This window comes from Schistocerca nitens, chromosome 2, assembly GCF_023898315.1.
Source record: "Schistocerca nitens isolate TAMUIC-IGC-003100 chromosome 2, iqSchNite1.1, whole genome shotgun sequence".
In the NCBI taxonomy this organism is placed as follows: Eukaryota; Metazoa; Arthropoda; class Insecta; order Orthoptera; family Acrididae; genus Schistocerca; species Schistocerca nitens.
This window is the reverse complement of record NC_064615.1, coordinates 810258142-810270188: the sequence shown is the minus strand read 5'-3', so window position 1 is coordinate 810270188 and position 12047 is coordinate 810258142. Positions and strand designations below refer to the sequence as shown.

Sequence of the window (12047 nt, the reverse complement as noted above, 5' to 3'; positions counted from 1 at the left end):
AATGGTATTAATTCTGGTTTACAAATGTGGGTTTGAAATTACATCTCACTTGAAATTACGTGAATTTAAATTTGCTTCTTGCTTTTTGATCGATTTACTATAATGTTTTCCAAACTAGACTTTCGAGATCTATTTGCAGTTAATTAGTGAAGTAATAACGATGCTAACATTTATAACTAATCAAATTAATTACATACTGATTATTATAGTTCTGAGTAAATGTTGATGGTTCATAGTGATTATTATGTTACATATTTACATATTATTTAATTATTCGTAAATTTTGTTTAAATATCATTTATAGTATTATATAGTACAATTACATAACAGGAAAAGGTGCCATAGTGGCATGATTTTTATTCTTTGTGTAACAGAAAGTACCGATACCCGGCTACAAATTCTGGGTATCGAATATTTTAGTAGTGTTGGGAGGGTGGGGGGATGTTACAAGTTCCATCCTGTTGCGCTTGGTTGATCAGTGCAAGAACGGTTAATGCTGTTCGTGGACGACGCTGGAGATGTCGTCCAATGATGCCTTATATGTCCAGTGTTGGAGACGGATCTGGTGATCGAGCAAGCCAAAAAAGCATGTCGACACTCTGCAGAGCATGAGGGGTTACAGCAGCGGTACGTGGGCAAGCGTTATCCTGTTCTAAAACACCCCTTGGAATGCTATTCTTGAATGGCAGCACAAGAGGTTTAATCAACAGATTGACGTACAATTTTGTAATCAGAATGCATGGGACAACCACGAGTGTGTTCTTGCTGTTGTACAAAATCGCACCCCAAACCATAACTCCAGATGTAGGTTGTAACGTCTCGTAGCAAAAGACATATTATGTGATAAAAAGAAAGAACATTGTGTATCATGTTTTGTTATTGTATGGAATTATGTACTTTTTTTACTATTTATTTTAATTAATATCTGTGTCGGCGAGTACTGAAACCGCCACAGACGATAAATATCACACAAAGATGAGAATGTGTGACTAGTATAAATAATACAGCACGAACATTAATGTATCTGTCTTCTTCTTGGAGTTAAGCGAGTAGGATAGCCTGTGACGTTGTATTGTACGCTAGCGTAGCCTTCTTTTGTCAAGACTGAGAGATGTACGCCATTACGTACTCATTTTAAAGGTGTGTAATAGTTAACATATTTAAATGTTTTGAATAGAGTTATTTAATGAAACCTTGCATTATTATTTGTAATAGCTTGCTTGGCATATTATCCCATCCTTTTGAGACATTTTCAGTTATTTAAATATTATCCGTGGTGCACAGCTGCGCTACGAACGATCGAGCCGCTGCCGCGGCGTATTCAAACTGCATTAAATGAAATCTATCATACCGCAAAGAAGCGGGAAGGTAATAGTGAAATAAAATTATTTCTTTCAGCTTCCGGACTTGCAGAGCAGAGCAGCAGATTTTATGATGTGTTTTGCAGGTTGACGCGGGCTGCTGGTAATATATTACTAATAGTACAAAAAAGATAAATTACCATCGTAACATGATAGGAATCTTGCTGTGCTTAGTTCTTGTCTGGCAAACCTCATAGTAAAAACGTATTTTTCTCCGACAATAGTCTCATGTTCTTGTGCTAGTCGTGGTAATTATTGGTGTTTTACTGTTAACAAAAAATCCACTGCAAAATTATTTTGATGAACAATCATTACGAACTGTAACATCAGTATTTCACAACAAAGCAATTTTCATTAACATTTTCAATAACCATAAAGTAGGGAAGATATGCTGAATTTTATAGTGAGTTACAGTAACGAAAAATGTTCCTTTAACAGAAAGCCAGATACAGAACAATAAGAACCCAATATATTCTGTTTAGTTGAAAATTAATGATCATAAAGAAATTCATGGCACAGCATTAATAAAAAGTATTTCGCCGCTCTTTTCGTATATGCGTTGTTACGCAAATAAGAATAATAATAATAATAATACAAAGCAAATAATAGAAAAGAGCTTACGAAGCGAAAAGGTTTAGTGTGTCTAGCAGGCAGACAGGTAGTTTGCAGGCCCTCAACTGGCCTCCCTGTAACCAACGCACGGCCATCTCTGGCAGAACCAGCTTTCATCACAAAACACACCCTCCAGTGAGCTCTCACTGGAAACCACAGCAGCAAATGGCGGTGGTTGGGGGGTCTGTTTAATGCGCACTACAGGGCGTCTGGCTCAGAACTGTCCTTGAAGTAACCGATGTGTAACAGTTCGTTGTGTCACTGCGGTGCCAACTGCTGCTGATATTGCTACCGCAGATGCAGTACCATGTATCAGAGCCATACGCCGAACAAGATGGTCTTCCCTCTCGATAGTACCATGTGGCTGTCTGAGGCGCTGTCTTCTTGCGACCTTACATTCTCGTGATCACCGCTGACAGCAATCGTGTACTGTGGCTACATTCCTGCCAAGTATTTCTGTAGTACCGCTGAAGGCACATCAAGCATCTCAAAGTCCTATTACACGATCTCGTTCAAACTCAGTGAGGTGTTGATAATGGCTCCATCGTCGTCTTAAAGGCATTCTTGACCAACATCAATTCATCGCATCCAGTCGAAAAGATAACTAACACTCACATCCGTTACAGCGTGCATTTAAAGGAAACCTTATTTGCTTACAAGTACGCTACTAGCGCCCCTCTTATGCAATTGGAGCGAAATCAGAATAGACATCATCTTGCAGATGTAGAAACACGCCTACCGAATTTTGTTTATGTCGAACAACTTCTTCTTGCTGTTAGTGTTTTTTTCATCAGCGTATTTTTTATCGGTCTCAGGATAAATTCAATCAGATCTAAGGATGTTAATGTTCAGTTTTTCATTGTAGATGTTATCAATGTCAACCCAGAAATTACAATTTACATACTACACTTTTCTTAGATAAATATCAATGACTAGTCAGATGCTCTTGTAATGTGAATGGCAAGGATCCAATTAAATGTCACGGAGAGTAAATTTTCACCATATACTGTTCAAAGCTCGCCACTGTCGAGTCTTGTACTGCAAGGAAGCAAGGGAGAGGATGTTGTTGTGGTGACCGGTATAATCTTTCTACATCACAAATGCACACATGGATTAATATGGTCCTTTATTTAAATGAACTGGAAATTTTACTTAACTTGAATAGAGTCCATGTATTGTGGTACAAGGTCATGAGTAATAGTCCTCTTGCAGACTGATCGGTAATCTAGCTATTACAAACTTTAGGTTCTCACTGGTAGTAAGTACAATTCTGATTGAGGTAAACTAGTCCCGCTATATAGTCACTAATCCGGTCGCTATGTGCTGCCGTAGCCTGTGAGGAACTAGATCCGCTGTGCAAGTAAACTGACAGACGCCAGACTGAATGATTGAGGCCCTTCAGTCAGCGGCGGCGGCTGTCGAGAGGGCGTAGGCAGCGTGTTGCTTGTGGAATTGTCTCTGGCCTGTCTCGTGGTAGGTGCACTTGAGCCAGCGCCTACTAATCGATCTTCGCTCACCAGCACACGGTGAACCTACTGTTTTGGGTAGTTAAGATGACGGACGTCGGCATCAAGTTTGTGACGTAATGACAATTCATTTTTTTACCTCCACGTACACCACGATACAACAATGATCTGAATACCAACGTATTAATTCGTTTAAAAATTCTCACCCTCATAACGATAACTAAATTAACTTTCTTTCAAAAATCAATCATCTTTCCCTTTAAATAAAATGCTGGAGATAATTTCTGTCCTTTGTAACTTAACAGATGAAATAATTTCTCTTTGGAAATTGACAAATCTAAACTAATACTCTTATTTCTTTGGGAATTAATATCTTTGCTTTTTATAACATTGCAGAGTTTTTCGTTATCTAATCTTTGACCTCCTCCTACCACTTTATGATATTTGCAAATTGTTCATTTGGTATAAAATTAAACTTTACTTTTTAAATATCTTTGAATATTAAATATGGTGCAAATAAGACTCGGGACACTATTTTTATTTTTAAAACAGAAACTGTTCTGTCTTTATTGACTGCTTTTTTTTTCATTTACAGGTACAAGTCAGCTTTGATTTTACGAGTGCTGGCGAATCAAATAAACCCCTCGAAGCGGAAAAGTGGAAAATAATTGAACAAATAACCTGGGTGCCATCGCCACTTCTTAAACTGCGTAAAATTTAAAATAGATACAAAATAATCCACTTTCCGCGCACCCGCTACTATTGGAGTTATTTAAACACAGCACTTGCACTACAGGTTATTTAAAACACTACAGGAAACACAAGTAGCGTGTCCTCAATAACAGGGGTTCTTGCTTTGTCGTTTAGCATTTTATAGGAAAAGCTACTAAATTGGAGACCACGCGTGCAAATCTCCAAGTAATTTAGATTGCTTCTCACCACATCACACACAACTTTAGGACGTCCCTTCTACGAATTACACTCACGTTCAGAAAGAAACAGAACACCTTGAACGAATAGAGATAGGACGTTCATATTCACAGGACAAGAACATCAGTAAGTTCTGCGGAATGGATTAGCATTTAAACTGAGTCAGCCCGCGTGTTCAGTGTCAACATCAATATCGCTGCGCAACACCACCTACTGGTAAAATGTGCCTGCGACTCTCTTTGTCGACATAAACCGAACGTAATGGATCAGTGTGACTTGAGCTGAGGTACAGGATGCCTCACACATGTATACCCGAACCGCACCGTCAAATCAGCGAGTTTGAAAGAGAACGCATTATTGGCATGAGAGAATTTCATGCATCCATCCGGGAAATTGCTGTTCATGTGGGACGAGGTATTTCGGCAGTGCAACGGGTGTGTGCAGAATGGTTCACGGAAGAGCGTAGAACACGACAGGATGAGTCAGGTCGCACCACCCCGCGAGAAGACCGACACCTCATCCGAATGGGTTTGCAGGACAGATCTGCTCCCTCCTCGGTTCTGGCGCAATAGACAAACAGTGGAACACATCGTACACTATCAGGAGTGACAGTCCGTCGCCGTTTATTGCGGCGTGAGTTACGTGCATGTCGTTCACTTCTCCGCCTATATTTGACGAATGTGCAGAAACACGGTAGACGGCTGTGGTGTAAGGAACGACATCAAGAGAGACAGGAATGGCATCAGATAGTGTTTTCGGACGAATCTAGGTTCTGTTGTTTGAAAATGATGGCCACATTTTGGTTCGCCGAAGACAGGGGAAGTAGCTTTATAGTGACTGATTCGCACAAGACATACAGCGCCAGCTCAAAGGCCTTATGGTGTGGGGTGCTACTGGGTACAACCACAAATGACAACTGGTGCGTGTCCAGCGCACTGTGATGATCAGTGAGACCTACTGGACACGTTCTAGGCGAGACAGTCTGGAACCGCGAGACCGCTACGGTCGCAGGTTCGAATCCTGCTTCGGGCATGGATGTGTCTGATGTCCTTAGGTTAGTTAGGTTTAAGTAGTTCTAAGTTCTACGGGACTGATGACCTCAGAAGTTAAGTCCCATAGTGCTCAGAGCCATTTGAACCATTTGAATCGTATCAGCCAACTATTTTTGATCATAGTGGCTACATACTGCTTGACCCGCTTCGTTTTAATGGCCAGTAAATTACTGCACTTCGACTGTTGTTTTGTCGTAAAATAATGCATTGCGACTGGAGGAGAGCGGTGTGGCTTCCTACCATCTTGGTTTGTGACATCACAGATAACATGGCTTGTCATGTGATTGATAATGGGGGAGTTGCTCGCCAATATCTTGGATTTTTGAATTTTGTAACCGTTCTTTAGAGAGTGGTTATACAGAAACGAGTATTAGATTAAATTCTGTAATACGAAATGATCTAAGAGCAAAAAAACGGTAGTAATATTTCGAAGTAATAGTTAGTTAAAATTTTACAGAGAGTAGATATTCGAAATAAAGTAACGCAAAGTATTACAAAGGAAATCCAAGGAAGACATAACAGAGCTGCGTTTTGTTTATAATGTAATATATAAAACCAATGTGCATTACTGTTAGGTCTCTGAGTTTTTGTTTTCAGCGGTGGCGAGTGTGTTCGCAGTTCTTCCGTGGAAGTCGGAATTTTGGTATTAGAAGCCTAATTAAATTGCATTCTTAGAACTGGACTAGACATTGGAGTGGTGGAGAATAGATTATTTTGGGATAAATTCAGAGACGGAGTCATTTAGAGGTGATTGGGTGTACGAACATTGATAACCATGTGAATAGTGATTGTACGTGTTAAATGAAATGTTACCATGGTGCACATAAGATTGTGAAGAGATTTAACAATATCGAAACTTTTATGTTGAATTAGGACTTTATTCGCTGTATGCGAATTATTAGACTATTGGGACCGAAAATACAGTAGTTTGGACCTTATCACACGGCGAAGCGATATCTGTGCTGTCCCGACGTCGGTGGGTCTGCGGGCATAATTTCATGCCACCACCAGCGAGCGCAACGCTAACTTGCGGCAGAAACTTGAACTATTAGTCAAAGTAGCCATAGATATACACTATTTCTTCTAGCATTTATTGTGTATGAATTAATGATTCATTATCAAGCTAAAGGGATAGGTGAACTCTTGATGTTAATAAATTACGTTCTGTTTAATCTAGGCACCTTATTTAAGCTCTTCCGATGCAATGACGCTCCTAACCAGTGGTATAAGAGTAGTGATTGCTGATGTACTTTCCCAGACCTTATCCTGCAACGGGGTCCCACTGCGTTTCAGGAAATACAAGTAAGATGTGAAAGTGTGTAGCTATAAAAAAGAACATTGACAGATGAGGACGTTAGCCAGCATCTCCACTGATGTCACACCATACTCCAAAGCAGAAACTGCAACTGTTTTAGTCAAAGATGTTGCAGAACACATCTGGATAGCCAAGCATATTACACGCTACTTCTGGGGATCGAGGAGGCGAGCCTGCCATTGGTAGACTTCGCCATGTGGAGTATCGACAACGGCTGGCAAGCAGGCTTGCTGGATGTAGTTTTTAGGTGGTTACGCACATCCAGCTAGATACTAGGTAAATACCAGATGGTAGCCAGGTTCGGCCTCAGAAAGATGCTACACAGATCGTTAGAAAATTTTCTCTCACTTGAGCATCATTTTACTTTGTACTATATCATGTACGATTATTTGACAAACTTTATCCTCCATCATTTTCTTGGGCTCCCTCTCCCCCCCTTCCATCCTCTTTTTTCCCCACCTACCCTCTCTCTGCCCCCCTTCTCTCCCCCGAGTCCTTTTGCATTTCCCTCCTCTGCCTTTTCCCATTCCCTCTCGCGTCTGCCCTGCCCCTCCCTCCCCCCCCCCCCCCCTATGGGTCCTCTCCCTTCTTTGGTTCCCTCCCCCTTTCGTTTTTTCTTCTCCTCCCTCCTTGTTTTCCCCTTCATCTGTCCGACATTTTCTTGCAGTGTTTTACAGTGAGTGTTCAGTGTTGTGTGTCTTTTGGGAAGTGTTGCGAACGGCCATCATACTGTCGCTGGGTGTGATTTTTTTATCTCTTGCGAACAGAAACCAGACTGTCGCCATGTTTTTTTAATAGTGTGTCTACTATGTTACTTGTCTGATTCCTGTGTATTTTATTAGCATTTCCAACCCCTTTTCTTTATGTTTAACTTTCCACAATTTTCCACCGTTTTACAATTTAAGTCACCGTTTTATCGCCTGCTTTTATTGTTTCTTTTCTTCTTACGTTTTTAAAAAAAGTCTGTAGGCTGTAGAGCAGCGTACTAAGCTGCTGCCAGCTCGCCCCCTTCGGAGGGAATCGAAATTCAATAAAGAAAAAAAAAAGGCAAACTTCAGAAATGTGTATGACTTGTACGTTCTTAGGTTCAAATGTAAGGAAATAGGCGCGCAAGTGACGGGCCGGAGCTGATAAGAGGCAGTGAAGAGCGTGACGGACAGATGAAAGCGCAATGTGCCTCCAACAGTCAGAGATAATATGACGAGGCAAACGCTCATCAGTGCAATGAATTCCCTGTCATGATAATTGTTCTTCTGAATTAAATGTAACATGTGACTGAGTTATTAAATTTTAATCGCGATGGTGTGAAACCTTGTAGTAGAAAGACATGTACTGAATTTTGGGAGATGTAAGCACATTGTTAGGCGCCATTAGTTGCTCATTAGATGGGATTTCTAAGACAGTTAAGTGTCTGGGGTTTATGGATCATTAAATGAAGACTGAAATTACATTCAATTAAAAATGATTGTTGCAATTAATTATTTCATCTATTTCATCTGCTTGTATTAGGTATGGCAGAAACAGGGGTGTGTGTGCTTTGCTTAGGCGGAAGAGCCTGCAAATAGTTACGTAGTCTGAAGTTATATTTTCAGTTCGAAACTTTCTAAAGGTTTTCCGTTCACTCAACTCCGCCTTAGTCAAATGCCTACATAGCACTTCGGCATTGCACTACGACGATCCTAACAGTTTCATGCATGCCGTATGAATAATTTTCATAAAAGAAAAGAAATAGCGGCACATTACAGGAATCACAGAAATATCAGGGAGAAGAAGTAAGCTACAAATCTGCAAAAAGTAAATGATTGTCGGTTTGTATATATGAAAGTGCGATGATCAGATTACTTATTCAGATTGATTTACTTGGTGATGAAACCTTGAAAGTGAATGTGTAATTACTGGGGTGTAGCGAGTGGTAACATCTAAACAATTTATATTAACCTCCTGAAGGTTCTTTGTTTTGCTGATATATGCTTTATGTTCTTACACACACGATAGGAATTAACGACGACATCTTGAAATTTATTTTGTGGAGAAATTATAGCGCCCCCCAACCGATATGAAATAATAATAATAAAATTGTTCAAATGGCCCTAAGCACTATGGGACTTAACATCTGATGTCATCAGTCTCCTAGACTTAGAAGTACTTAAACCTAACTAACCTAAGGACATCACACACATCCATGCTGGAGGCAGGATTCGAACCTGCGACGGTAGCAGCCGCGCGGTTCCGGACTGAAGCGCCCACAAGCGCTCGGCCACAGCGGCCGGCATAATAATAATAGTTTTTGCAAGTGAAGTGGGACACAAAAACTATTAAAAATGTCGTGTGACTATGAAACGCGTAAATATTGTGTTTTATGCGGACAACTACGAAAATCGATAGTTTAAAAAACAAAGACAATATAACGTATTTAAAAAATAAACAATGTCATTGTACTGAAAAAATGCACTCCGTCTTCAGGCCAAAAATGGCCTACCAGGACCATCCGACCGCCGTGTCACCCTCAGTAGAGGATGCGGATAGGAGGGCCGTGGGGTCAGCACACCGCTCTCCCGGTCGTAATGATGGTATTCTTGACGTAAGCCGCTACTATTCGGTCGAGTAGCTCCTCAGTTGGCATCACGAGGCTGAGTGCACCCCGAAAAATGGCAACAGTGCATGGCGGCCTGAATGGTCACCCATCCAAGTGCCGACCACGCCCGCCAGTGCTTAACTTCGGTGATCTCACGGGAACCGGTGTAACCACTGCGGGAAGGCCGTTGCCTCATTGTACTGAAATGATCGTATGGCATTGTTGGCCGGGAGGCCCCTTTCGGGGGGAGCTCGGCCGCTGTAGTACAAGTCCTTTTTAGGTGACGCCACATCGGCGACTTGCGAGTCAATGATGAAGGACACACAACACCCAGTCCCCTGCCGGGAGTCGAACCCGGGCCGCCTGCGGTAACGCTACCGCTACGCTACGGAGGCGGACTATCATTGTACTGATAAGTGGTCATCTTCGGTCTTCAACTGATTTACGTATGTAAATGTTCTCTCTCTCTCTCTCTCTCTCTTTCTCTATGGTCGTCTTTCGAAACGTTATTGCGTATAGTGCTTATCCAGACCTGTAACGTAACGTAATGTAATTTACTGAAGTGATGTCAAATAAATAATAAGTTAAAAAATCAATATAATTCTAATTATAGAAGTGTTAAACCTGTGTCAAATTATCCTAGTTTTCAGAATTGTAGCATCGTCTGCAGCAGAGTGAAGACAGCATCGCTGGAGCATATATTTACATTATTGCGTTACAAGTGCATTACTATCAGCGCATATTGTTTAACAATTTTTCTTCTAGCAAAGCTGGAGATCTGGACCAAGCAGTGTTATTTTTCGAATTTGCCAGTCATTTTAAGGTGTTGGGTGGAATTAGGCCCTGGCCTGTACAACGTCTAAAGGACGACGACTTTCATCACAAAGTGTGAACATTGTTTTTGAACTTGCACGTTGAAAAGCAAAGAGATAGCTAAAAGCATATTTATTTTCACGTATAATTATCAAGGTGCATTTGGTTGTGTTTTAATGTGTGCGTGCGATATCGATCGTATGTGGGAAGAATTAGCATAACATTGCTAGATTGTTTTTACTGTTTCATGAATTGTAGCAATATTACGCCGCATACAGACAATTTCATTGAAATAGTAATATTTAATATACGTAATAATATATTTTTAAAGGAATATGCAAAACATAATTTAATCTGAGTACTGACGCCTTAAAAATCTAAAACTATTAATATACATCAAGCAGACTTTTATTATGGCTGTGTGAGCGTGTGGATAGGACATACAAACGTATACACCACTTACAACATAATTATTTGAGATGAAATAAAATGAAATGATCGTTTGGCGCTGATGGCCGGGAGGCCCCATCCGGGGAAGTTCGGCCACCAGCTTGCAGGTTTTGTTTTTTTACAGACACACCGCTAACAACTTCATACTGGTAACAGTGAGGACAATACAGCTCTACATGCAGACGGAGGGGGTACACGAAGTTCAACCCGGAGAGAGTGATGCCATCAGGATGGCACTGTCATTAACACTGTCAAAACAAATATGACAATGCCTTCGCAATACATATACGGTAACAAGGAGAATAAGATGATGACGATGTTGTAGAACAAATAGTAAAAAAAGAAACAATTAATTTAACTTGAAGGAATTTATATTTTACTTGTTTCTGAAAAAGTTTTGACATTTTTATTTCAGCTAAATTTCTCTTTTTACTTCTTGTGCGTGACGTTCCACTTTCCAGTAGCGACACAAAAGGAAACATCCGTTTAATACAAAACAGTGTCTGGAACCGGACTGTTGGAACGTATTTAGTACGGTGATCTCTTCTTTGAGTTCTTCTTTGAGGTCTTCGTCTAGGCTGCGTGCTGGCAGTTCCGTGAGTCGCCGACCACGTCCCGCATCAGTGCCCGGTCTTCGTCCTGCGCAGAACAAGCCATCGGAGTCAGGACCTAAACGGCAGCGCGCAGACATTTGAAGAAAGAGTAATCGAGCGTACAATGTATTTCACATACCTAGGCGTGTCTATATTAACAGAAAAATATATATTTTAGCCACATATCTTTGTCGCCTATTACGTTTATGTTACGTAAATTGTAGGTGGAAGGAGAAGAAAGGAAAGGAACTACTGAAGTCAGCTGCATCGGGACTTTATGCATGCGGAATCAGCCCGAAAATGTGCCAGACTGAGATTCGAACCCAGGATCTCCTCCTTAGTAGGCACTTGCCATAACCACTCAGCCACCTACACACGATGTTTATAGTGGTGGTGGTGGTTAGTGTTTAACGTCCCGTCGACAACGAGGTCATTAGAGACGGAGCGCAAGCTCGGGTTAGGGAAGGATTGGGAAGGAAATCGGCCGTGCCCTTTCAAAGGAACCATCCCGGCATTTGCCTGAAACGATTTAGGGAAATCACGGAAAACCTAAATCAGGATGGCTGGAGACGGGATTGAACCGTCGTCCTCCCGAATGCGAGTCCAGTGTGCTAACCACTGCGCCACCTCGCTCGGTACGATGTTTATAGCCATTGTATGAAGTATCTCGGGACGCCCCTAGACTGACCCACATTCCCACCTAGCGCCATGTCCGAAATAACGGACACCACACATTCATATAGTTTTTTTTCTCCTTTATTGAATTTCGATTCCCCCCCCCCCCCCTCCCAGAGGGGCGGGCGGCGGGCTGGCAGCAGCTGATAATAATGGTGATGATAAGACACACAGTAAGCAGACAGGCACAATAGTAGACAGACAA

General features: G+C 41.3%; 1 pseudogene; it reads right to left on the bottom strand.

Moving 5' to 3' along the window:
• Positions 1-9385: 9385 nt before the first annotated feature.
• Positions 9386-9503, bottom strand: LOC126238143 (5S ribosomal RNA; annotated as a pseudogene).
• Positions 9504-12047: the final 2544 nt, after the last annotated feature.